This window comes from Alligator mississippiensis, chromosome 1 (genome assembly GCF_030867095.1).
Source record: "Alligator mississippiensis isolate rAllMis1 chromosome 1, rAllMis1, whole genome shotgun sequence".
NCBI classification, from domain to species: Eukaryota; Metazoa; Chordata; order Crocodylia; family Alligatoridae; genus Alligator; species Alligator mississippiensis.
In genome coordinates, this window is record NC_081824.1 from 141,622,231 (window position 1) to 141,647,728 (window position 25,498).

Consider the following 25,498-nt stretch of genomic DNA (forward strand, 5'->3'; position numbering starts at 1 on the left):
GCACCCCCTACTGTGCTACCACAGTGACCACTGTCGAATTCCCAGTTATGAAGCCCTACTGGGGATATGTTTCAGTTCATTGGAGGATGGGAGGTGGGGGTGGGCAAGTGATGTCTGGATTAACCCTTATGCTGCTGCCACTTACCCCACCACCAGGTCCAAATCCAGACCACGAGGCTCCTCATTATCTGGATCCAGCCTACAAGGAGCTCTACAGTCCAGATCTGGCCCCTGTTTCATACTCCTGACATAAAGTGTTTAAGGTTTAAACTACAGACCCATTCTACTCTTAGACTCTACTAAGGCTACTTAGAAAAAGTATACCAAGCAGGAGTCGTGCTTTTGGTGACATGAACACTTTGTAATATTAATACTGAGACCATCGACTTGCTTCATATAGGCTACCAATGAGTATCCCAGTGATCACAATTTTAGGTTACATGTACTGGAAAGATTTAAAACTGAAACATTCCCTAGTTATCTACCCTTTTTAAACATGATCACTTTTTCAGAAACCTTGACATAAATCATTTTACGTTGCTATCCCAGAAGGAATCTATGAAGCTGGTTTACTGAGGAGCTGTGGATCTTGCAAAGTTCTGTGCACTGATATCTAGGTTGGCTTTAAAAAGAAGGGTATCCACTCAGGCCGAGCATTCAGAGATAGCTCAGTATCACAGTACTGGCCTGCACTGTTATGAAATAACAATGGGACTATCAACATGTCCCATGTGTTGCATACGAACATACCCCAAGTTTCTAGTAAAGAACTTTTACTGTGCCTATGTGACAAGACAGTCAGGAGTGATTGGTTCTTTTCAGTTAACACTGCTGTCTATTTGTTAATACTGCCTGTGTCTACACGGGTGGTGGACTGTGCAGTTGTTACTGCAGAATCATTTAGTACTTTCATGACCAAGTACTAAATGCATGGTGGGGATGTACTGCACAATAGTATCTCATTGTCAATTTTCACTTCAGCATGTACATGTCAGGATCTCAGCTGGTCTTCTAAGCCATACTGCATTCCTAGATAGTATCCCCCTTTGGATTTCTTATACATCACTGTTGTTAAGGTAACCTGCACATGTTCAGCTACAAAGGTTTTGTGGCTATTCTCTCATTTGAATTTTTTTTTAAATGTGTACCCATCCTTCCATTTTAGGCATCTACACACACACCCAACACTGACGTTGTATCCAATAATCATACAAAGCATGCAATCAATCATGTCAGCTTTAACAACTACAGCCTTCCCCCTGCCAAATAGACTTACATACACCCTACAAATCTAGGGATCTGGGCTCAGTGGACCAATGAAAGATGCATGTTCTAGACTCACAGGGCCCTTTAATGAACATGTACTGCCAGCTGCTCCATTTCACTTGAAACTAGGGTTTAGATAACACAAGCCCGTCATCTGAATCTTAGCTGCCATTGTACTGTACAAGTTGAGAGAAGGACTCTCAAATTTACAGCATACAAACTTAAGGCAGTAAAGATTAAAAGCAACACCCTGACAGTGTGACTTAATGGACTGATCACTGGAATGGGGCTCTGGAGACCTGACTTCTATTTCCCGCTTGGTTACTATTGGCAAGTTGTATCATCTCCCTGTGCCTCAGTTTCCCCATCAATAAAAATGAGTTAATGATATTAGGTTCTTTTATAATGCAATGGGATTCTTATGAAAAGCACTCACTGTATGAGAAAGATATTAAATTATTATTACTGCTAGACATGAGTTTAAGCCAGTGCAGATGCCAAGCATATGTATAAGCTTTATTTGGTGGTTTCACTGAAGAACTTGCTACTCTGCCATTTTTGAGTGACCTTTAGATGTAGTCCATCTAGAACATTTAAAAACAGTAAGCTTGTTTCAGGGTGACAGAGGCAAGGAGAGGAGCATGGAAATCTGCATCAAAAGAAAACTTCACAGCCTTCTATCCAAATGGATAGGAAGAATGAACCCATGGCCAGAGTTGTTCCTTTAGCAGGTCATGCAGAAGCAGTTGGGTTGATAATAGGTTATTTAACAGGGCCACCGAAGGCCTGTCTTCACTGTTTCAGTGCCAAGCCAAGGAGTGCTGCTGAGAAGCATAGCCTGCTTGATCACTCTTGCTCCAAAGCTAAATTGTTCCACTTTAGCTGCCAGTTCCCAGGGTGTAGTTGTGGCAGAGACAATTACTGAGGAACAGCAGAGGTGAAGTCAGTCCCCATCTTCCCCTCATTAATGGTGGGGATATAGGGCAACTGGGGGCTTAGAAGAATTAGTGGCTTGCAAAATTGCTTGTAACTGCCATGATCCCATATGGGGTCACAACACTTACTATGGGTTACTTAAGAGTAACTCCATTTGTCCATGCTAGCCACTACAGGCAAGATACTTTTTGGTTCATTGTTCATGGTATTGAAACAAGTTATAGCATCAACATGGTCTTTGACACTCATTATCAGGAGATGATTAATACTGTTATGATGCAGCATTACAGTTTTAAACAGCAAACATTTTCTGGTAAATTTAACATTTATCCACAAGTTCCAGTCAGGATCAGAGCCCCATTTTCTTATGTGCTGTAAAACGTGCCCAAAAAAGCCATAGTCTTTGCTCCAAGGAGCTCACATTGCATCCTTAAGTAGATGCTGCTGTTGCAACAGAAAAAAATATACTAGCAGTTTGCTGCTTTTATTGCCTCAGTATTTTTATTGTTAGTAAAATAAAAGGAAAACTGAAGTTTTCATGTAATGGAAGCCAATATTTTCATGGGAACCCAATGGCTACATTTTTCAGGTGGTTGTAGGAAGGGAATGAAGTCTCTGGACAGCACTTATTTCCCATCCTCATAGGCATTAGTTCCATATTCTGATAAAGATCTGCCTTGGGCCTTCTGGTTATTGATCTCAGTTAAAAGGCAGATCTTACATCCCTACCAAGTGTTTCTGCTCATATATTTTCTTCCTAACGTTAATACTCTCTCTAATTTTTCAACCTCAAGCAGCAATAAATTGCAGAGTCTGTGGCTTTAGCTTGTAAAAGCAGAGCAGACATTGTGAATGTGTGTTGGACAACTTGTCACAGTCTGCTGCAGAATTCAATTAATTCTCTTAGGTTATTATGCCTTTCTTCATGATAGCTATTTTAATTTTGGACAGGGTGGTGGTAGAAATAACTCTGGCTGTCCACCCCAGCATTAAAGATGTTTAACCCAAACTACCAGAGATTCCATAACACTCGCCTATATTACATACTAGAAATGAGCTTGGCAAGTTTAGATAGCAAATCAAACGTATCAGCAGGAAGAATAAAATAAGTATCCACATGTCTCTGATTTAAATTCACAAAAGCTACCTTTAGAAACAGTTGGAGCTCTTAAAATGCATTGGTTTAAATCTTGGTTCCTTATTCAGTGTGAGACTGTAAACTCACCATTACTGGGCTGGGTTACTTTATTGCCCATAGTACCGTGTCTTCAATAGAGTTTCTACTCCCATTTTATTTCAGGTCAGTAGTGACTCCATGTGGGCTACATCCTGACTCCACATTGCAAGACAACAACCAACAAAATTATACAGCACAGAGGGGAAAGTAATCTACACCAAGAACCAGACTGAGCCTAGGGGCACAAGCATTCATGAAATCCAATCTACAATCACAAGGCTTACTTTAAGGCATATGATTATAGATTTAGTGCCCATTTGTGCCTATGCTAACCACTACTGGGACCTGTGCTGAGAATGTGATCTAGGTAAATTGAGTGTGGGGAGGGTGGGTGGGATTGGGGTGAAGTTAGCAAGGCTACAAGGGGGGATGGGTTGTTCATCCAGGGGGCTAAAAATTGCCTGGTCAGTGTTGGAGTGGGGTGGGAAAAGCACAGTCCTAGGCCTGGAAGAAGTGGCTGGGCTTTCCCAGCACCAGGACTGTACTCTAAATGTATACACATGTAGCTAGTTTGGGCATGGGTTATCCCAATCTTAGTGCATCTCCTCAGGTGAACTAAGTCTGATCAGGTTGGCCATTTTTTGCCCAATCTAAAGTCCCCAAATTTATTTACAGTTTGGCACTTACCTTGATGTAACTCTGGTTGTGTCAATCTAAATGTAACATCTGCACATATCCTATATGTTAATGTGTTGTCCCTAGTCTACACCTGAAGTAGTGCAAGTTACTCAAGACTTTTGGAAAGGTCACAACTCAGTTATTTGTTTCTCTGCAGACAGAGTTCTAGTGAAGCTCCAGTTTACTTCACTTAAGAGTAGAGGCAGAGAGAAAATTGAGCATGGCCTTCTAGATTTGGACTCTTGTTATGAACATTTGATTCAAGTTAAGCAGAGGTGTTCTTTCATTTTAAATGTATAACTTTTGTGAATTCCTTCTCAAACGTTTAGAAGAAAATGTAATACTTCCTGCAGACAGATTTTAGAAGCAAGTCTTAGCTTCCCAGCATGTTTTTAAAACACAATACTTAAAAAGTACTACACAATCTCAGTTATTTAATCCAGTTAATTACTTATTGCTATGTTGGGAGGGGGGAATCTTGTAGAGTTTAGAATTTCAGCTCTACAATTCTCTGCACTGTTAATAGGCATTTATAGAGGGCAGAGTCCCCTAGTTCTTCATACTGTTAAAATAATTTCAGATAAGTGTAGGCTCTAAAAGCAACAGAATGAGTATCCAATGCAGCTTTAGACAGCTTTGATATTGATATTAATAATTTGTTTCATAATACTTTGCAGAAGTAGTCATGTCAGAGGTACTGATAGAAATGTTTGGAATTCTCAGGAAATGATACATCAGTGAGTTAACTCTTAAATTATATGAAAGTTGAATAAGGGCCTGGAAAAGGGCCCTGAGTCTGCCTTGTAAATTGTATACAACTCAAATTGCTTGCAGTTCTCTTCCTCCCCTTCATCCCAAGACAGAATCAGGGAAAAAGGAATGACCATGACATTTCATGACCAGGAGACCATGACATTTCACGTGGCTCTACTCATATTTGTGTGAATCTTTGTCTAGTGTAGCTTAGTCCTTGGTACACAAATCATTTCAAGCTTTATCTAAAGACTCTGGGGAACTTGAAATAAAGCATGGTGTCTAAGGCATTAGGGGAAATCAAAGACTTAGACAGCCATGAACCAGGAAGTTGTGGTTTGGAATTTTGGATTTACACAACTAAATTCTTCACTGGATCTAGCCCGAAGTAACTAACATCCATTCAACATTCTAATAGGCATAGCAAGATTTATTAGATTACTTTTCTGTGAGTAAAGTCTGTTTAATCTGTGGTTTATACTTTTAAATGCAAAGAACCCTAAATCCTGGTCCAACTGAATTAGAGCAGTATTGCCAATCTCAAACCTTTTATACGTCTTGAGTCAGGACCCCCAGATCAATTTAAAATTGAAAGGCATATTATACCAGTATTTGGGCTCTTTTTTTTTTTTTTCAGTTTGCCTTTTTCAGTGGGGGAGGGGGTATGAATTCACAATTTCAAAGTTTCTGCAACTGAGAGGAAAACACCTTTTAAAAAAAATTAAAATTAAAGTTTTCAGGTAATCATAGAACCCTATAAACTGGGACTGCAAGACTAAAATCCTTCAATATCAAGAGGTTCTCAACAAACATAGATCTGGTGACACTGTCCTTGAACCTAGAGCACTGATTCTCAGTAAGGATTTCAGGGCACCCTGGGATGCTGCCAGATGCTTTGAAGGCTGCCATGAAGTGTGAGGAGATAAGTGAGGTGTCAGGAGTTAAGCAGATAGATTAAGCAGATAACCACTGCCAGCCCCCTCTGCAAGGAATGATCTATAATCTATAAATTATTTTTTGAAATTGGGCGCCACTCAATTTTAAAAAGTTATAGAGGAGAGAAACAGGTTGAGAACTACTGACCTAGAGGACAGTGAAATAACTGAAGTCTGAAACTATCTCTCTGTTTTGAAAAATAATGAGGCAGAACTAGCATCTTCTCACTCACATTCAGTTAATAACCGATTTCCCCTTCTCCCCCTCCCCCTTCCCGCCACCTCCCAAATAAATTATTTGGCAATTGTTCATTACCCACCTGTTTCTGGCAGTAAGATGTGCCTCCCAGTGTGTCCTGTATTTACATTTACTGATCACTGCACAAGTTGTGTCTTCCTGATCCCATTGAGTACCACTGCTGCTGGCCTAGTTCTTCCATGGCTACTTCAAGGAAGAGGCTTAAAACAGTGTGAGCTGTTTCAATCATGACCAAGACTCACCAGTTCTTTGAATAAAAATACAATTCAGTTTCTATACACAAAGATCTTGGGTTTGTGCAAGGCTGCCAGGTGCAGCCTGGTTCTTTTTATTCATTTCACTGAGGTCACCAAACTGATATCAGGTAATGACTTTGTCACCATTTACTTATTAGGATTCAAGCCAGAGACCTAAAAATGGAAGTTTGTTGATAGCCCCTGAGCTACTTTATACATAACGTTTTTCAAGCAATGCAACAAAAGTGGGATGGGGAGTCAAATGGAAACAAGTTGAAGAGGTGATGAAGAAGAGGCGGGAGCAATGGAACATTGTGTTGGTTGAGAAATAATATGAGGAGATATAGAACCGTAGTTGAAGAGGTTCATATTTTTGTCCGTTATGGTTTATTAGCTGTGTTCTCATGTTGTTTGGTTTTAACACTGACAGATCATCTGGGCTAAGTACAGATGGTCAAAAAGCCTGAGGCTGAATTGATTCAGTCTTTTCAGGTTAGTCTAAACTGCAGAGATTAAACTAAGAAACAACTTGACAGCATTTATTTTTGATTCAGGAAATGCAGCCATATGCCTGCAGTGGCTCAGGCCAGAAGGGGTTTGGTAGGGGCACTAAAGCAAGGCTGTCTGGCATGTAGCCAGCATGGGCTGTGTGTTCACTTCCTCTTCCTACTGCCTGCAAGGTCTCTGGGATTTGCAGTCCAGAATCACAGAAGTAGGACTCTGCAGGGTTGCTCATCACTTCCTCTTCCTGCTTCCAGGTGCCTTTTGGATTTGTAGTCCACAGTTGCACTCAGCAGTAAGTTTTTAGCAGGGCAGGGCCAATCTGTACTTGGGGGAAGGGAAGTTTAACCCCCGTTCCCTGACCCCAGACCCCAGATGGTGTTTGCTGAGTGGAAGGAAGGGGAGGGCAGTCCCTGCCTCCCCGCCCCCCCACATCAAGCCCTTCTCTGCTGAAGCAGACAGCACAGCACAGTCCAGGGCTGCAAAGCATGCTGGGATGCTGGGAGACTGATTTAACTTGAACCAGGAAGGGGTCTGGGACAGAAGTTTCATAAACCGGTTTGACCCAAATCAGTTAAGTCTGGAACTACATTCAACCAGGTTTATCTTAAACCATTTTCAGCCATTTTGAAACTGATTTATGTGCACTGAACTTCTGTTCTGTTACAGGTTTAAACCACTTTATGAATACTTAAACCAGTTTCTGTGTAACTTCTGTCCCTAGGCCTGCTGCAGTTCTTGGCTTCAAGTCTGTTTAGTTTTTTTCTGCAGTTATTTGGTTCTGTAATCCCTAAAGAAATGGAGACTTTCTGTTGGCAATTAGTGATATTATGGTGAGTCACTTCTTTCACCAAGGTGTTCGCTTACTACCTCCCACAAATGTTGCTAAGAATAGCTGTTATAAAAATAGCTTTTAGCAGAAAGATAGACCAAAACAACACACTGTCCGTAAAACTTAAATTTGGTGGCTAGCCTGCTGTTAGAAGAGAAAGACGAATGAAGATGAATAAAAACTATGTGTTATGTGCTCATTTATTTAGCACAAACATTCGCCCTAGAAAGACATAAAAGAAGAATTTTCTGGGTACATGCATATTTCTATAGGCTCAAGGGGATATTTTATGTTCTATAAGAAATCATTTAGGTCTATAGGTTGGTATGTTTTGTTTATAACCAGTTTATCATATTGGAGAGAGAGACAGAACAGTTTCTTTCTTGCCATGTTCTGGATTATTTTAAACATGAAATTAGTTCAAAAAAATGTGTGTATGGGGGAAGTTTTGGTTGCATGAATAAGAAAGATACTTTGCTTCTAACATGCTGAATTTTACTGTTTGTTATGCTGATGTAGTGCTAAAATAATGCAAGGGCATTTAAGAGTTACTTAGATTTACCTTATTGTAAACAGACAGAATTTGGCCTAAAGGTATCAGCAAAAAGTCCAAAACAAAATAGTTTTATATGCTAAGTTTGTGTGCATGTGTTTCAAAGTGTGCTTTTCAGCAATTAAAGCTCTTAGATTTGCAATACTGGGATGGATCCTGTACAGTTAACTGAATTTACTGGTCATCAATCACCACTGAAAGACTAGATGTAAGGATTAACAATGGATTAACCTCCAGGAACTCGGAAACTTTGGGCTTGCTCCCCCTTTTCTAAGGACAGCCTTTTTTGCCAGCTCACCCCCTTGCTGCAGTCTGACAGAGGCAAATTACCTACTTCCTTGATCAGGAAGGTCCTCAGTGCTTCCTTCCTGAAGCACTGAGGACCTAAAACAGCTATGGGCTTCAAGCATTAAAAACAAAAACATCTAAGAGTTTTGTATCCTCTTTTACACCGAAGTCTCAATTCTGCCACACATCCAGTACTTTCTCATTTTACAAGTAGTTCCTCTAAGTGCTATTAGTGTCAGGACTGAGCTCATTATATTAGTGGTGCACCCTTGAGGAAATAATAAAATGGGAATTATGGTCCTTACCCTCTAGAAAAGCATTTTGATTTTTCTAATTTGCTCTTAGCAATCAAGTCTTGCTCATTCAGAGGCATAACTGAGCAGCTCTATGCCCTGGGCAGTATCAGAACATGGGGTAGAATGGGCTGCTGCATTGCTGATGATTGTAGCAAGGCCAGGATCTAGCTGCAGCAGTGGCTGTTTTTATGTCCCCACCACCCCCAGCCCCCCAAGTTGGGGGGTAGCTGCTCCAGACTCCCCCGTCAGTTATATCACTTGTTCATTGGTTTTCATGCTGAGCCACTGTATTTAGAACATCAGCACGCAGCTTGTCACTTTTCTGTCTACTTCCAAAACTATGACTGTCACTAGCATTATACCACCGGTACCTTGGTGCTGCCTCTTAGCCACCTGCGAGAAAGCTGATACAAGTTTTTTCTTGGCTGCGTTCTCAAACAGAGCTCTTGCCTGTAAGCTCTGTGCATTTTTTGGGTACTAGAAGCTTCATGAAAATGTGGGGAATACATGCCTATCAGGATTTATGTAGTGTAGGAGAGTTCCCATCATAAAACAGGTAGTAGAAAAAGCCAAGAAAAAGCCATGTGGCACTGTCAGTAGCGGGAGCATGGTGGTGGTGAGCGGTGAACTCCCACAGGCGGCCGTGGCACTGTTGGCAGTGGGAGGAGTGGTGAGTGCCGACTAGTGGTCGGTGACCACCTGCAGACACCACCGGCAGCCTCAGCGGTGCCCAGTGGCAATCAGGGACTGCCCACAGACACCGCCGGTGGTATCAGCAGTGGGGGTGGGGTGGGGTGGGAATGGCAAGCAGCAACCACCAGCAGATGCTGCTGGCAGTGTCATCGGTGCTTTTTGCAGGGGATGCACCACCAAGCTCAGGGGGTGCACGTGCATCTGTATGCACCCCCTACGCATCACCAATGGTTCTGTTACAGGTTTAAACTAGTTTCTGTTCACTTAAACCAGTTTGAGTGTAATGTCTTTCCCTAGCCCAAGTGATAACTTACGTTCCTACCACAGACTGGTTTTATGGCCAATGAGTGAGGAGCTCACTCATAGTCTGTCCACACCAGTGATTATGCCAGCCACCACAAATTGCATCTCATCCCTTTTCCTTCCATAATATTTAATTATTTTTCCTTTCAAAACTTGTTCCAGAATGTGTAAATACTATTGAAAGGAACATGTGAGAAGCAAAATTTGTTTTGCAGTATCAGGGGGATACCTTAAGGAAGGACATTTTGTGCCCATAAGCTTGTTTAACATCCAACTATAAAGTTATTCCCATAAAAAATATTACCAAACAAATCTTGCTTCTCACAAACTGCTGAAGTTGGATTGTTAAGCTTCTGTTGCCCAGATCATTTCTTTCTCCCAACCCTCTTTTTAAGTTTAGGTACTGTGTTTACTACTTTCTAGTAACACTAAATCACTCCCCATTTCATAGTTTTACTAAAGATCTTTGCTTCTATACTTGCAATTTCATGTTTCAGTTCTTTCAGTATTCTGCGATGGAAGTTATCCCAGTCCCCTGACCTGAGCATATAATAGTCTTCAGATTTTGATGGAATAAACTAAATTACCTTTAATCACTATTCAATCATCACTTCGTAGGAACAACCCCGCATTGTCCTATGTTCCTTGGCTTTCATTGTAACCTGGGGATAAAAGTGGACCATAAGCTGAATATGTACCAATGTTGCAAAAACACCCAATACCACACTGGGTTCTGTTAACAGAAGTGTCACTCACAAATTAAGGGAAGTGATTATTCTGTTGTATTCAGCACTGGTGAGCCTTACCTGCAGTTTTGTGTCCAGTTTTGAGCCCCATACTTCAAGGAAGATGTAGATTTTTTTCAGATTGGAAAAAAATTCGGTGGAAAGTGACAAATGTGATTAGAGGCTTGGGAAACATGACTTATGAGCAAAGGCTGAAAAAACTAGGACTGTTTATTCTGGAGAAGAGTGAGTGGGTATTTGATAACAGTCTTCAAATACCTGAAGGGTAGCTATGAAAAGGATGGAAATAGACTTTTCTAGGGGAAAGGACTAGGAATAATGGCCTTAAAATGCAGCCGAGGAAATTTAGTTTGGAGATTAGAAGGAACTTTGAATATTGGAACAGGCTACCTATAGAAGTTGTGAAGTCCCCATCCCTGGAAATATTATGGTTAGTTAGATGCTTGGCTGAGATGGTTTAATGGGGCATTATCCTGCCTTCATAAAGGGGCTGGATTAGATGACCTCATGAGGTCCCTTCCAGCCCTAGTTTCTTATGATCATATGAACCCTATAAAGGGAAAAAAACAAACAGTAAAGGAATAAGGTATCATGTATATGCACAGTGCTTTGGATTGGAAGGCCCCTGAGGTTCCTTCCAACTCTGTTTTATTTGCTTTGGAATAATTGGACTCTAGTGGGCTCAATACTTAGACTCAGATATTACTAGAATTGTTTTCTTACCAATTTATGCCGAAAAAGTTGAATTCTCCCATAATAATTAATTTCTCCGTAACAAAATGTCTATCGATAACTAAATCAAATCTTGGGTCTACAGTAAACACTGCACACTATTCCAATAAAAACTTATTCTACCCCAAACTGATTCTATTTTATCACTGCTAGTATTTTTTTAGCTTCCTGCATCATGAATGTACAATGTTACTTTGCTATCTTTTGCCTTATTTCTACCTTTCATGAACAGTTCATATTCTTCCATACCCATGTCCTAGTCATGATTGCTACCCTCAGAGCCATAATAAGTTAATTGAGCACCTGGAGTACGTGGAAGGATGGGGATGAAAGTATACTGACCACTGTAGACTGAGGAGAGGGGCAGGGGAGCATGGGTGAAGGGAAAGGAAGTTTTATCTGCTAGGGCCACTGCTGCTGTTGTAGTAGCAACTCTGGCTCCCTTGGAGCCAATCCTGGTGCCTTGACCCTGGGTTTAGGTCTGTGCCTGCTCTGGGAAGAACTCCTGGGGTGAAGGAAAGCACCATTTTGTTCGCCCCACTCACCCCCTGCCCTCAGATACACTGCTCAGTGCAGCACTTCGCTGCCCAGCTCCTATGGCTGGGCAGAGGCAGCACAGGACTACCCCTGCCATGGCATGGACTCTCAGCAGGAGGATTTTGGCATCCCCTCATAGTCAGCATGCAGGGCGGGTTACTTGCTTGTCTGCTCCATTCTATTACTCAGATTTCTTGCACAAGCCTGTAAGTATTTCAATTGGTTCATATTGACCACATCCAGTTGTCTAGCCAGATTAAACATAGTCCTTACATTATCTGTATTGTCTTCCTGACTGCTGCTCCCTTCAATGTTAAAACATATTTCTTTTTTGTCAGTCAGCCTCTGACCTTCTGTGTGTGTTCCTTTCTTTACCATGTCCTTGTTTAACCAATTTTCTTCTTCCTATGTATTAAAACCAGGAATGGTGATTACTGAAGTGTCTCTCAACCATCTCCCTTCCCCCATTTCATGGTTTAAAGCTCTTACTAATTATGCTAGCTTTGATCCCTGAATATTAGTAAATCCAGTTATTCAGTCAGGGACCATTGACTGAGGAAAGGCCTCCTTAAACACTATGTAATCTTGGTATTGTGACACATATTCACTAGAATCATGTTAAATATGATCTATGAAAAGATGGGCAAACCAAACAAGACATATGAAGAATGTGTTTTTTGAGAAACAGAAAGGCAACCTGTCTCTTAGGAAAATAATTGAGACTGCCAAATTCAAGAGATATATTAAGATTTGAAAAATATTAGCTATATCTGCCTACACCCACACCCCATAACTGCAAACACCCACACACTTAATCATACATACTGTACACCACTTCCCTGGCAATTAGCCCAGAATTTAAAATAATGAGTGTATTTAGAAATTATTTTAGGCAATCTATATGCATATAAGATAGTTGAATACTGAACTGTCATGCCCATTTGATCATCCAACAATTGTGAGCTATCTGTTTACAAGTGCAGGCAGCTACAGACCTGCATGCCATCCCTTCAGGAAGCAGAATGCTAGTGTTGATAGTTCTAGGAGCAATGCAATAGAATTTGGGGAGTGTCGGGGGCAGATCCCCTTCCTGATCCCCTCTTGCAGCTCTTTACAGGTCTAAAGTACTTGACACCCATGCTTCATTTTATAAAATCCTTATGAGATATAGTCCTTTGACAGTCTGGTAAGTCCAAGTTCTCCTAAAATACTTACCAGATATAGTCCTGTGACAGTCTTGTAAATCCAAGTTCTCCTGAGATCCTCCCATACCTTCAGCAGGCTCTCCCTGAAAACTTCCTCACTAGGCTGTATTGACTTTCTAGGTATAGCTGGCCCTTGAGCTGATATATCTCCATTCACCCAGCTTCCATCCGAAATGACAAGTGACTGCATTTCTGTGCCTCCTTTATCTGTGGCTCTAACAGGATTTGCATCTTAATTGATAGTAGCGAGTTGCCTAGTTAACCATTTCCTTGCCAACTTTAAGTAATGGCACAACATTGACCAATCAGTGATGCTTGGCAGTGTGATTTCTTTCCTCAAAGCATCAATAACCAATAAAGTTCCAATGGCATTTTTTATGAGAAGTTGTGTTAATCATATTATCCTTGTATCCACTGTAGCCAAATTCCATTTGGGAAACTGTATTCTACTTACCTAAAAACTCCAGTGTCTTTTCAACAATATGTGGCGTTCTTTTGTTTCATGCAATCCACGTCTTGGAGCTCAGCACAAACGTACCAGCTCAGCATTGAAAACATTGATGAAGAATTCTCCAACTACCTCATAGAGCACCACCAGAGCTGCCCCATGGAAGCTACCTTAGCATCTTCCACAGATGAAAAGGCACTGGGGAAGCCCTTTAGAAGAGGACCCTTGGGCCCTACTCTTCCTTTCGAGAAGCTCTGCTGAGTTTGCCTCTGGGCCATATTCCTAACTTGTCATCCCTCAACTTTGGCCTGGTTCAGCTAATAAAGGGCCTTCAACTGCAGTATTCAAGTGATACTATTTATGCATTTCTGCCCTGACCTGTTGGAAGCATTGCTGTGTGATGGATAAAGGCTATATTCAGTGTTTCTTCTGTAAGCAGGATTTGATCCTGCACAATTGAAGTTAATGGGAGTTTTGCCTCTGAATCTATGGGTACAACCAGAGACCCTTATTAGGAAGCTATACTCAGTGGACGAAGTATATAACAGTCACTTAGTTATTATTGTCTGGTAAACTGAATTTGACTAAACACACAAGGCCACAGTATCAATTTTATACCTAGTGTAAATCCATTGAAATCAATAAACTCATAGAATGAGGCATTATTTAGCCTGAAAAAGGGTTGTATAATCTTCTCACCTCCCCCTCTTCCCAGTATCATAAAATAAATAAAAGCGGGGAAAAGAAATTCTGCATGAAAAGATGTCAGGCTATATTAATGCCTAATATGCTGGCTTCCCACTTTGCCTCTACTGCTTCAGGAACACCAGTGCCATTCACAAGCCTAAATTCATCATCGTCAACAACAGAGGCAGCATGACGCTCCTCAGCGCTCCGTTTACTACAGTTCCTCTTTGATCACCACCTGCCTGCATCACATCTGACTAATAACTGATTGCCTTCACTCTACTCTTTGGAAAGACTGACTAAAAATTCATTTAAACCAAATGGACACTCATTATTCTTAGAATCCTCTCTAGCTTCAGCACAGCATGCCACCCAGACTAAATATTATTTGTCTTTAATCAACCTCATCGGCATATCAGACCGAGAGGTTTGCATTTCAGCTTTTAGTATCAATCCAGCAAGATCTTGTTATGTATCTGGATGTGTCTCATATGGGGACCTATTTAACAGTTTGTGTCATCATCTTCCTCTGAGCATATTCTTCATGCTGTTGAAGACAACTTTTGTTTGGCCTAAATATTGGCATCTGTTTGTGTGGCCCACAAAGGTAAAGTCTCTCCTCAGGCTTCATCTACATGTCTGACTCACCAAGAGTGGGTGTTACTACTGCACCAGTTATTATTAATCTCTTTGAACATTCTTTTTAGTGATTAAAGAAGTACTGTATGAAAGCAACTGCTCTGTATGTTGCAGCCAACCAACAGCCACTAAGCAGATTTTGTTGGCTCCTTTAGCCAAATTGCTCTTTTCTTGGCACCAGAAATGTATATCAACAAACATTTTCAATTTTCCAATGTTCAAAATGTGCTTAATTATTGTTATTCAGGGACTACACAGCTCTCCACCCCCACCAACTACAAAGGGAGGTCCTTAACATAATCAGTAACACCCCTGATGTACAAGTGATGAGAGAAGATGATATGTCACCTCACCTAGAAACACTACAGTCACAATACACTGCTGTTTCTTTTTTTTTTTTTTTAATCTTAATTTGGACATTTTATGATTTTACAGATTTCTTTGGAAAAAATGGCGTTAACTGACTAGTGTAGCCACACACTGCATTCTTAAAACATCTTAGAGCATCTAATCAGAACAGCTCAGTTTTTTATCATGGGATCATAGTTGCTGAGATTTTTCTTTTGGCCCATATGCTAAGATCCTCTTTTTGAAGAAAGGAGAGCTGAATTCTCAATTTGCTGTTGCCATGAACTTCTATATGACAGTGGTTCATAGAATCATGGAATTTTAGATGACCACTGGTTTGTCATAAAGTGTTGTGAATAAGTAAGAAGATTTGAGCTTCCCGCCTTTACTTTAAAATTATTTTTATTGATTTTTTTAAATGCAACACAAAACAGAACTCTGTATATATCAACTATAATGTCAATCTGAATTATACACATGTCTGTCACAATAAGTAATAAAGAGGAAAATAAAATAAAGGAGGAGGGATGAGGGAGGAATAGAAGAAAAGAGAAGTGTGCAAGAAGTAATAATTTAGTTATCAAAATATTTAAAGAACTCTTTCCAAATTGTACCAATTTTTTGATGCATTTAAGCTTGATAAGTCACACCATCTCAACATACCAGATTTCAACCTTTGGAGATGTCCTACTTTTCCATTGCAATAATATAATCCTGCATGACAGTAATAAGGCCTGCTGTAAGAGTGCAATTTGAGAAAGATTCAGTTTAAATTGTTTAGGTATATAATCAAGAACACACATATTTGCCAAAGGTATTGGTGCTGTGTTCAAAACCATGTTAACTCTAGTTATAATTTCTTTCCCAAAATAATTAATAAGAGGGCATGACCCAAGCATTGACCAAGCATTGCTTGCAGCATATCATGTCTCCAATGTGTCTGCAGTATATTCATTTTTTTTAAGATTTGAGGGGGTCCAGGGAAGACGAAAATGATCTTTTTGTTATACAAGATGAAGTCTAAGATCAATGGTCAATATTCAAATACTGTGAATTTCTGATTTCCATGGGGCTTCAGTCTTTTGGATACCTAGGTTTCCACTCCACTTTAGTCTTAAATAGTCTGTATCATAGAGTTATACAAAATAAGGGTTGGAAGGGACCTCAGTAGGCCATCTAGTTCAATCTCCTGCTCAAAGCTGGACCATCCCTAACTATATCATCCCATCCAAGGTTTTGTTTACTCTGGTCTTAAAAACCTCCAAGGATGGAGATTTCACAACCTCTCTGGGTAACCTGTTCCAGTGTATTACTACCCTTCTAGTGAGAAAGTTTTTTCCTGATATCCAACCTAAACTTCCCTTGCTGCAACTTGAGACCAACTGATCCTTGTTCTGTCTTCTACCACCACTGAGAACAGCCTAGCTCCATCGTCCTTGGAACCCCACTTCAGGTAGCTGAAGGCTGCTGTTAAATCCCCCCTCAGTCTTCTCTTTTCCAGACTAAATAAGTCCAGGTCCCTCAGCCTCTTCTCATTAGTCATGTTCTCAAGACCTTGAACCATTTTCATTGCCCTCCACTGACCTCTCTCCAATTTTTGCTCATACTTTCTGTAATAGGGGGCCCAAAACTGGACACAGTACTCCAGATGTGGCCTCACCAGTGCTGAAGAGGGGAATAATCACTTTCCTCAATCTGCTGACAACACTTCTACTAATGCAGCCCAGTATACTGTTAAACTTTCTAGCAACAAGGACACACTGTTGATGCATATCCAACTCATTGTCCACTGTAACCACAAGGTCATTTTCTGCAGAGCTACTGCTTAACCAGTCAGTCCCCAGCCCTTAGCTCTTCATGGCATTGTTCTGTCCTAAGTGCAGGACTTTGCACTTGTCCTTATTGAACCTCAAGAGATTTCAAACTCTCTGAAGCCTAGCCCTAGCCTCCAGCGTATCTACTACTCCCCACAGCTTGGGGTCATTGGCAAACTTTCTGAGGGTGCACTCCATCCCATCTTCTAGGTCACTGATGAAAATATTGGACAAAACCAACCCCAGGACCAGCCCCTGGGGCACTCCACTGGATACTGACTGCCAATTAAACATCAAGCCATTGACTACTACCCTCTGAGCTTGATGATCCAGGCAGTTTTCTATCAGTCAAAATAAATACAGAGCTGACCTTACCTTTAAGAATGGAGGCCTGTTACATTATGCATTCATATACAGTAATGCAAGAGGTTGGGGAAGAGAAATTTTGGATTTCAAAGGAAAAAAAATGCATCTGGAGCATTTGATACATCTAAAGCCTCAGGTCCAAACTGACTTTCAAATACTTGATGCAACTACATATATTGCTATTCTAAAAATTCAGAAGGTGAAATTTACCACTTTTCAGTCTGTTCATCTAACATGCCTTCCTTAGTTTGCTTGTGAGAATGTTGTGGGAAACTGCTTCAAAAACCTTGCTAAAGACAAGGTATACTACATCCACTGCTCTGGAATGTAGAGGTAGCATGTGCTACCTCTAAAGCCTCAGGTCCAAACTGATTTTCAAATACTTGATGCAACTGCATATATTGCTGTTCCAATATTTTCAGATGGTGAAATTTATCACATAACACAGAAAAGGTTTTAATACAATTTCCTACTAGACGCTGGTCCACATGCACAGTACCCTTATCCATCTGTTTTCCCCATATCAGTTTATGGGGCCCATACTTCAAAAAAAGGGTTTTCCCTAAATAGAGCTCTTATGACAAAACAAAGGCTGAAATTTTAGTAAGTATGCCAAATTTTTCCAAGCTTGTCAGACTGCTAAAATTGTAGGGATTAGAAAATTAGAAGAATAAGTAGAGTTTATAGTTTCATAGTTGTTAGGGACTGGAAGGAACCTTGCAGACCATTGGGTCCAGCCCCCCTAGACTTGGGCAAGAAAGACTTCTGGTATCGGATGACCCCAGCAAGATGGGCAACAAGATGCTTTTTGAAGACCACCAGGGTGTGTGACTGTACTACCTGTGGGCAGAGCCTGTTCCAAACCCTCAGTACTCAACTTGTAAAGAAGTTTTCCCTTATGTCTAGCCTGAAGTGATCCTCAGTTGGTTTGTTCCCATTATTTCTTGTCCTCCCCTGGGGGGCCTTGGTGAACAGATGCTCCTAGGCCCTGATGTATGCCCTTGATATACTTATAGGCTGCCACCAAGTCCCCTCTGAGTCTTCATTTCTTGAGGCTGAACAGTCCCAAGTCTTTCAGCCTCTTCTCGTGTGACCCAGTCTCTAGGCCTCTAATTGTGTGTGTCCCTCCTTCAGACTCTCTCAAGCTTTTCCACATCCTTCCTGAAGCGTGGTGCCCAGAAATGGACACAGCATTCTAGCTGCAGTCTCACCCAGGCCAAGTAGTAAGGGAGGATGACATCCTTAGCCTTGCTCGAGATGCCTTGGTAGCTACATGCCAGTGTTTGATTAGCTCTGCCAGCTATGGCACCACATTGGTGGCTCATGTTCATTTTGTTGTCTGTCATGACACCCCTGTCTCATTCAGATACGGTGCTAAGCAAGCATAGCACTGCTGAGCCTGTAAGTGTGTTGTGGGTTATGTCTCCCTAGATGGAGCATTTTGCATTTCTCCATATTAAACATCAGGTTGAGGTCCACCCACCTTGCGAGCTTGTCCAGGTCTGCCTGTATTGCCAGTCTATCTTCGAGCGTGACCATGTTCCCCCATAGTTTGGTGTTGTCAGTGAACTTTGCTAGTTCACTTTTAATACCCAAATCATTGATGAACATATTGAAAAGCACTGAACCCTGAGGGACACCACTAGTCACCCTCCACCATGATGACTCACTTCCATCAATCAATACTCTGGGTCCTACCATGGAGCCAGTTACCCATTCACCAGACCTCAAAGAAGTCAAAGCCACATTTTCCCATTTTTTTCATGAGGAATTTGTGGGTGACCAGGTCAAAGGCCTTTTTGAAGTCCAGGTATATGACATCAACTTCATTTCCCCCATCCAGATGGTGAGTTACCTGATCATAGAAGGAAATCAGGTCAGTCTAGCATGACCTGTCTGTAATGAACCCATGTTGGCTATCCTTCAGAATACTGTCTTCTGTTATCCTATCTGTAATGGATTCTTTGATAATTTTCTCCAGGAAAATTGTGGAAAGTTATAATGGTTGATAATGGAAAGGAAACATACATGACTGTTCACTTTTTACCCATACAGGAGACTCATCAGTTTTATCAGTGATGCAGTCCATAGCCTGATTTACTAAGAAGGCATTGTGATATTGTCAAAGTTTTGGAAGTTGAAAGCCACCCATTTTAATTGGTAGTTGAATCTTGTAGTGCAGGGATGGGGAACCTCCTGGCTGCCAGTTGGCCGGGGACTCCATTTCCCAGCCAACCCTGCCCAAATGGCTTGTGCCAGTCTCCATGGAGACCCCAGACTCAGCCACATCAGCAGCAATGGAGGGAAATGGAGTACCTGGCTGACTCTTCCCCCCCCCCCCCCCAAAAAAAAAAAAAAAAAAAGCTTGCTTCGGAGCCAGGACAAAACTTAGATCTGTAGCCTACATGCCCTGGGCAGGGGCATGCATGCAGGGGATTGCAGCTCTGCCCCGGCTCCAGTCAGGCTGTGACTGCTGCAAGAAACTGGGACATGCATGTCCCTGCCTGAAGTGTGCAGGCTATAGATCACTGACCTGCCCTGGCTTCAGAGCAAGATTTTTTTTTTTTTTTTGGAGTTGGCTGGAGACTCCATTTCCCAGCAGCTTTGTAGCACCCCCTGCACTGCTGTGCCATGCACACTGTTGGTATGGTTGAGGCTGGGGTCTCCGTGGAGACCCCAGCCTCATGCAGGCAGGGGCAGCTAGGAAATGAAGTTCCCAGCTGACCAGATCCAGCCTATGTGCTGGACGTTCCCTATCCCTGTTGTAGTGGGTCCAGTGCTGGGGCAGCAAAGTCACCCCCTAGTGTCCACTTGCTCACCCCCTCTAGCCTTCTCAGGATCCCTCCCTGATATCTTGTTTGCCACAATTTGGTGTTACAATTGGGCAGGGAGGTTGTCCCTAGAGGGTAGGGGTGTTTTGACTCAGGTCTTGGGTCCTTGTCTGGGCTGAGCCCCCCTTGCCTTGGCCCACTTTACTCTAGTTGGGCTCCTGCACCTGAGGCCCACTGTCCCAGGACCCTAGGTTCCTGGGCCCCAACTCCAGCCGAATCCTTCACAGGCTCTGGGCATCTTAGCCCCAGGGTTCACTCTTTACCACCTCTGGGCCCCTTGGTCACTGGTCTTGTCTGTCTGACACTACAGTCCTTCTGCTGAGAGCAACACTCCTCCCTTTTGAAGGGTCTAGAACCTGGGGTGCCCTTGGCACCCTTCTCAGTGTCCTCCTCCACCCCTATAGCCACAAACCAGTCCCCCAGTATTTAAATACAAACAAAACAATATGAGAATCTGATCTCAAACAAAAGGTTCCCCAGTCCTGGGTCAATAACACACTGTGGTAATGAGCCACAACACAAGTCTCCAAAATACTTAACTTGTGCTGCAAGAGGCTTCTTGCAGCTTCCCAGCAGTTTAGAGTCCTTCCTTCTTAGCTAGTCAGGCCCCTCTCCTCTGCAGAGCTTCAATTCTACCAACCTGTGGGCCAGACTCTCCCCCTTGCCTGAGCCCTGGGGCTTATATGCCTATACCTCCACCTCCCCTGGGGCCACCTGACCCACTACTTCCACCCCAGGCCTGTCAATCACCTGGGCAGGGTGGTCAACCAGAAAGGAACCATCCAAAATAAATTGGTAAGACAAAGACAATGACAAGATGACAAGATGAAGGTGGTACAAACTGAGTCTATCATGGGAGGACTAGTCAAGGGGAAAGTAAACACAGGAGAATAAAGCAAAGGGGAAAACCTTATGATCAGGCTAAAGCAGTGAAAGCAAAGAAGAAAAGAATTTTCAAATTAGTGTTTGATGCTCTGAATGCTTTGCTATCCTGATTATTGTCAACTTAGACTACCTACAGCAATCTTTAAAATTACCAGATTTGTCCCATTAAGTATTTAATGTTGCAGTTATGTACAATTTTCTCTTGCATCACTGCATCTACTTCAGCTCCTATGGCCATCATTTGAGCTTCCAGTGCATTACAGCACTGACAATCTAAATGAAGACATTTCCTGTCTAACTTACTCCATCTGTGTATGAGTTAGGCTATTATCTTTCTTTCTGGAGAACAGGCTGGATTTCCAGTGTGTCCACAAGACCTTTTAAACTCTATATTCCCATATGGTAGGCCAGCAAGTTCATCCTTAAGGTGAAAGAAGCAAAGCTGCTGCCTAGGAGAAGCAGTGAGGCTAATTGCTGTTTTTATTACAGACAGATTTTGCACATCATGCAAACTGTGTAGCCTCTCTGTGTCTCAGCATATGGATCCATAAAATGATTCCAAATAACTAGAGCTACTGTTTGTGACAGCAGCCTGGGAGGTGTTGGAAACTATGACTGAAGAAAATCTGAAACTCTAGTGATGCACCCTGTCATTCTGATGGTTGAATGAATTGTATGAGGCATGTAGTGCATCTAGGGAATATTGTTCAGCCAGGGGATATATATATCTATATATATATATCTATATATATCTATATATATAGATATATATATAGATATATATATATATAGAGGAAAGAATAAGAGCATTAGTTCTTCCAACTCTGGAGGCAGTACTTCCCTGTAGGTTGAGGTTGTTCTTTCACTGTTGTAACCATGCAGCAAACATGCTTGGTAGCTTTTCTTGAATATTGAGATTTTTTTCCACACCCCTGCCATGAAATTTAGTAGAAGTTACCAAAATTAAATTGTGGCTTTATGAACAACACTTTGGGTCTGAACTCCATCTGGGGAGAAAGCTGCAACTATTTCTTTCATATTTGGATCTGGCCATCACTATCCAGGCTTTCAAGACTTCAAGTCTGTACTACTGCAATGCTTTCTACATGTAGCTGCCCTGGCTGATCATATGCAGGGGCTGCAGCTGCTGCAGAACACTGTATCCCACCTTCTGACAAGGGTGGGTTGCCAGGAGCAGATAACTCCAATGCTCCAGAGTCTGCACTGGCTTTTCATAGCTTTCCAGGTTCAATGCAAGGTACTGGTTCTCACCTACATGGCCCTGAACAGTCTGGGCCCTACATATATAAGAAACTTTCTTCTCCCTTATGTTTGATCTCAGTCCCTAAGGTCAGCTGAGAACAACCTCCTGCAAGTGTCATCAGTGTACCAAATTCATGTGCTTGAGGTTGCTCTTGGTAGTTGCCCCACTGCTCTGGATTTCCCTCCCCACACCTCTACCTTGAGCCCAAGCCTGCACATCTTCCAGAAGGACTGTAAAACCTTCCTATTTGGGCTGGCACTTAGCAAGCAAGACCAAGCTGGGATACTGTTTAGGAAGTTTTTGTTTTATATCTCACTTTGATACTCTACTTGCTTTCGTGAGTTAATTTTCCTCTTATTGTAAACTGCCCTGAGCCTTTGTTGAGAAGGGCAATAAACAAACAAGCAAACAAACACATGATTTTGCTATATGCTTTGAAATATATAATAAAGACAATGTGCAAACCAAAAATACTGCTAAACTGAAGGGATTAAATATCTTCAAAATCATGTGGTGGGACAAGAGTTCCAATCACTCTGTTTTCTTGCTATCATGTGAATGCACCTTCCCTAAGTTACTCTTTTTTTAAAAATCTAAATACATGACTGGAGACTCTGGACTCTTTCTTTATATAAATCCATGTCACATGAACGGTGCATGCCCCCGGTGGCTGGTGGGGCACTGCTGCGCTGGCGGCGGTGGGACCACGGGAGGAGCCCAGCAGTGGTAAGTGGGGGAGTTCTGGCAGATGCCATCGGCACTGTTGGCAGTAGGGCAGGGGGGAGGGTAGCAAGCATCAACCAGGGATTGGTGACCATCCATAGGCAATGCCGGCAGCAGCGGCAGTGGCCAGCGGCAATCATGGACTGTCCGCAGATGCCACCAGCGGTGTTGGCGGCAGGGTGGTGAGTGGCGACTGGCACCTTTTTGCGGTGGGTGCACTGCCACACTCAGGGGTGCATGTGCACGTACACCTGCGTGCACCCCCTACACATCGCCCCTGACATGTCATAATAGAGTTGAGTCTTCAGTCAAGATCACAGACATACTGTTTGGGGCACCCAGGAAACTTCTCCTACAAGCAGGGAGTTTTCTGCAAAGTAGCAAAGAGAACCTCAAGATCTTGCTTTGTCTAGGAGCAAGACACATGCTTCAATAAGTAAAAGTTAAGAACTAGCAGGAGATAGTTGTCTTTTAGCAAGTAAAAGAGGAAAAAAAATATGCTACCAAACCAAACAGAACAAGAAATTATAAAAAGTTCAGAGAGGTAAGGAGAAGAGATAATAATCAGTCTGCTAGAGTGAGGTGTGTTAACAATTGCAGGAAAATATTTAATAAGAGCCAATGAAAAGAAAATCTAATAGAGAAATTCAACCTATCTAAGCCAAGAATCTTACTGAATAAAAATATTTATTGTTGAATCTCTATGTGACATTGACAAAGCCTTGTCTGATATTAGAGATAAATATGGACGGGAGATAACATAACCAAAACAGCAGCAATCTGTCTCGGTTCAGTCTTCCACTAATGTAGTTAGGACTTCTGTGACTAACTTGTATGAGTGATGATTTTATAGCTGCCCCTGTCTGCAAAAGACGCAACTGCAATGAAATTGCTTTTTCCTCTTGAGAGGCACAAAATTTAGCTTGCATCCATCAAAGTTGCTGCCTGCAGAGAGGTCAGAAACAGTGAGCCATGTTGGCACTTGGGGGAAAAAAAAGCAATGCACAATTTGTGTTTTGCATCATTTACATCCATTTATAATTACACCAGCAGAAGCTTGAAAATGACATCTGCTAATTTATTTTGTGTTCCTTAAAAAAACTCAGAACAATTGTCACAATTAAAAAAAAATAATAATTTGCTTCATTTGTTGTTCTAAACCCATTAGGATTCTGAAATGGAAATATCCTTCCTTACCACACTAGAGACAGATTCATATCTCATAAACCCTTACATTTCTAGAATAATCCTTTAACTTCAATGATGTTACAACCAATTTATATCACTTTGGATTCTGGCTGAATCTGCCATATATACCAGTTTGTGGGTTTGATCAAGTGCACTCAGTGGTTAATATATACTTATGGTCAGATTCTTGTATAATATCATTAGTGTAGAAATAGTCCCACAGCAAAAAATCAACTAGTTTTAAGCCAGGGATTGTGGATATTTGTACAGTACCTAGCACAAAGGGATCCTGGTCTAGAAGGGATTTCTAAGTCCTACCATAATAAGAATGGCTCAACTACTGTAGGCAACCTTTGATATCCTGGTGTATGAATAAGGTAGGGGTGGGCAAAATATGGCTCGCAGACCAGATCCAGTCCACCAGGCACTTTCATCCAGCCCACGGTGCCCCTCAGTACATTGTGCCCTGCCCAGCCCTTCAGCCTACAAGGGTGGGAGCAAAGCACTTACATCTGCCCCCAAGATACACTATTATGCCTCGCACAGAAGGGCCTGGCCCAGCCAGCATCAGAAGGGGCTGCTGCTGATGCAGGCTTCCCCAGTGTCCCGCTCCCTATGGGCAGCAGGCAGGGAATTGAGGGGTGGAGCTGCAGCTGGGCAGGAGCATGGAGCCCAGGGCAGGCAGGTGGGATACAGCATAGCCGGGGAGCCCCAGGCATGGGAGGGAAGCCCCAGGCATGGGAGCTGGCTGGGGTGGGGAAGGCAGCTGGTTCCAGGAAGCCTGGGGCTTCCTTCTCATGCCCTGGAGAGTGCAGGGAGTATCGGCAATACAGATGGTCTGGCAGGGGCTGTGCTCCTCACTGTGATGTGCAGCACTGGCTGGAGCCGGGCACAAGTGCCCCCAGCTGCTTCTGTGCCATGAGGGGAGTGTGGTGGGGAGTCCCACACCCCACAAATGCCACACAACCCCCAACATACCCTATGCCCCCACACAGCCACACCCCCTCACCAAAATCCCCCCACATCCGCCCACACCCCTTGCATCCCCCCTCACCACACTCCCCCCTCACCATACACACCCCACACAATATAAAAGACTAACAATTTATTATGAAATCCCTTCTATATATAGTACACAAACACAAATCATGACACCAATATTTTTTGTAATAAAATTAAAATATGTTATAGTAAGTGTTTGACTTTTAGTGTATCTTTTGTTTTTTTCTGGTTTTAAGGTTTTTTCATAGATTTCATAGACATTATGGCTAGAAGGGACCTCAGAAGATTATCGGGTCCAGCCCCCTGCCCCAGGGGCAGGAAGTCAGTTGCAATCAAAGGATCTCAGCAAGTTAAAAATCCAAATGTCTCTTAAAGGA